Here is a 3,543-nt window from a genome sequence, read left to right on the forward strand (position 1 = left end):
CACATCAGAGTTCCCCCTTTACATCAGAAGCCTTACCATCACAAACTTTCGAGGCACCCCTGAAGAACACAGAAGGCACCCTGGTGTGCACTGTGCCACAGCACCATGGTTAAGAAAGGCTGATTTAAAGTGTATCTAAACCCAATAACAAAAATGTCATATATATTAGACATGTAACCTACAAAAAATGTGTTTCATTTCGGATCGATTCAGATTTTGTTTTCTTATGTTTTTCGGGTTTCGGATCTGAAATTCGATTTGGTTTGTTGAGATTTCATATTTGTCCAAATTTTCATCACCACATCCACAAGAGGATGTTATATGACCGTTTCTGTAATGAAACCAACAACAGCCAAAAAAAACATCCTGTCTGAATCCTGGATCCTGTATGCGTCCGAGCACGGACACCCGCACCCACACGGATGTGCAGCTCGGGTGAGCGTACAGCCGCGTCCTCCCATAGGGAAGAAGAGGCTGCTGCGTACAATCACTTGCAGCACCTGTCCTTCCCGGGAATGGCCGGATATGGCCGTGCACGCCGCACAGATCTGTACGGGCCGACTCTAAGGCTGGGTTCACACCTAGGCGTACCGAATATCCTCGTTTGCCGCGCGTTTCATGCCGTGCTACCGCGATTCGCAGTTAAAAACCGCCCAACAAACGCGCGTTTCCCATGGCTTTCCGGCTTTATCCTAATGGATATGCGCGGCAAATATGCCCCAAAGAAGCTCCTGTACTTCTTTGGGCGTAGGGCGTTTTGCAGCGCGTTCCTACGCACTGTAAAACACCCAGGTGGGAACCATGCCCATAGGCAATCATTGGTTTTCACATGTTGAGCGTTTTACAGCGCGTAGGAACGCGCTGTAAAACGCCCAGGTGTGAACCAGGCCTAAGTGTGTGAATGAGGCCTTAATCTCACACATACTAACAGGGTTATTCACAAAAGGGTGAAGAGTTTGGAGAAGGCAGGAGAAGTGAACAATCTAGGACAGTGATGGCGAACACCTTGGCACTCCAGCTGTTTTGAAACTACAAGTCCCATGAGGCATTGCAAGGCTCTGACGGCCACAGACATAACTCCCAGAGGCAGATGCATGTTGGGATATGTAGTTTTGGCACAGCTGGAGTGCCAAGGTTCGCCACCACTGATCTAGGACAACATAGCTGAACTGGAAAGTGAGCGGAATTGGAGAATTCTTCTAAATCAGCTATGTTGTCCTAGATTGTTCACTTCTCCTGTCTTCCCCAAACTCTTCACCCTTTTGTGAATAACCCTGTAAATATTTAAAAAATGGCTAAAACAAGGTGTTTGTAGTAAATCATTCTAAACCATGCGTTCATTTCTTAATAAGAAATGTAGTTGTTATTGTAAATAAGAAAAAAACACTTAAACAATAATACAGTCACATGCATTATTCTTTTGTAAATTGCGCCTTTTGTGTAATAAAATGAGAACTTTTACTAATGTCAATTGCCTGTGTAAAAGTAATAATTACACACATCAGTGACATTAATTGTGGTGAATGTATCATTTTTTAGGAGACAATTATCATGAGGCACAATATCTCATCCATCTTTGTGAGTTTGAGCTCAGTTACTTTTTTCACTCCCTACAAAGGTTTGTCTGTAGATAATTCAATACTGCTCTGAAGGGACCGTGTGCATGTATACTTCCTCTTTAGTAGATTCTTTATTCCCAAGTTTCCTGCAAAAGTGTTCTCGGTAGTTGTCAGCTCAGACTTTTCCCTCAGTCCCTTGACTGTGTGTATGTGTCTTACAACCGCACCCACCCAGCAATAGTCCTGCTCATTCACTTCGTTCCCTGAGCTTGGAGCTTTGTCTAGGGCACAGAGAGGTAAGAAATGGCCAAATCTTTATATAGTTGTCACTGTAAACAGATTGTTACATGATTGCATGACATAATTTAAATTATGGATGTGAACTCATAGTGTGTTGTATGGTTTTTGTTACAATGTTGTGGCTTACAAATTGAGCAAAAAAACATGTGGCGAGGTTTTTTGGCAATATTTTTTATTTCAGCTCATTTGTTGTGTTGATGAGGGCTGTGGCTGTACATAGCGCTGCAGATTGATGTATCTAGCTGTGGAGATAAAATCTACGCTGTAGGCACAAGAACCAAACTGCAGGCGCAAGTGCTAAGCTGTGGGCGCACGGACTAAGCTGTGGGCGCACGGACTAAGCTGTGGGCGCACAGACTAAACCGTGGGCGCACAGACTAAACCGTGGGCGCACAGACTAAACCGTGGGCGCAAGGGCTAAACCGTGGGCGCAAGGGCTAAACCGTGGGCGCAAGGGCTAAACCGTGGGCGCAAGGGCCAAGCTGTGGGCAGAAGACCTAAGCTGTGGGCAGAAGTGGTAGACTTTGTAATCGTTCTGCAGTAAGTCTGTGCACAATGATATAGAGATCAGAGTTTGTAAAGGTGCCGGTCTGAAGTTCCGACCACTATGGTTTGCTATATCACGTTGTCTATCCAATAGCTTCTTTGATGGACATCTCTGATTTTTGATGTACTCGAGAATTGCAAGCTGCAATAACTGATATTCACAAAGCCAGTGTTTATGGTCTAGGTTGATTATTACATTCACTGGAGCTCCTACATACATTTGGGAGTATTTAAAGCAGAACTCCGGGGAAAAAAATTCTTAACCCATGCTGTGGGGTTACACTCCACCACAAGGCTTGAGTGCTCATTTTTGTGTAGGTCCAAAAATAATGCAGTTATACTCCCCGAACCTTGGAGCCGGCTTGCTCTTCCGCCTTGCTCCCCCTCCACTCCAGCAATGTAAGGTCCTGTGAGTCATCATGGCCCATACAATGTGTATAGTATGTGAGGACTCCAAGTGACATACCATTGCTTCAGTGGAGGAGGAGAAGGGCTCCAGTGACCGCTCTAAGAGCAAGCTGTCTCCGAGGATCAGGTGAGTATATCTTTTATTATCTTTATTTTTATTTTAGCACCTAGACAAAATTAAACACTTAACTCTTTCAGTGCAAAAGTAGCCCCACTGCAAGTGTTAAACAATGTTTCCCTGGCTTTCTGCTTTAAATTATGTATTTAGGAAACTGAAGACACATCAGTGATTCTAACATGTAGCCATTTTACTTAATGTGCACAATGAAACCTGATTAGTTGCTAAAGACAATGGATCCAACATTTGGTCCAGATTTCACAAATGATCTGCTGTTTAGGGTACCAGGGACCAGGAGTGTTCCAATGGTCTATCTGGCAAGTAGTTATTATACTGGCTATCCATATAGAGGGATTACCATATGCTATGAATCATGTTGGTGAATTTGAGCTCATATTTGTAACACTCTCATTAGACCGCTATAGAAACAGCCACAGAAAACTAAACCCTAAAAAGTATGATGTCTGTCATAGGAAATCTGAGTGGGTGGAAAAGTTCAACCAGTTTTCTCTAATGATTACTAAGGTAGAGAATAGTGATGAGCCTGGGCTTGGTGCAGATCCGGATCGCCTGAGTTCACCCAAGCCTGCTTAAAACTGTAAATGACAAACC

The sequence above is a fragment of the Nanorana parkeri genome, unplaced genomic scaffold, assembly GCF_000935625.1.
Source record: "Nanorana parkeri isolate BGI_ZX_2015 unplaced genomic scaffold, ASM93562v1 scaffold103, whole genome shotgun sequence".
NCBI classification, from domain to species: Eukaryota; Metazoa; Chordata; class Amphibia; order Anura; family Dicroglossidae; genus Nanorana; species Nanorana parkeri.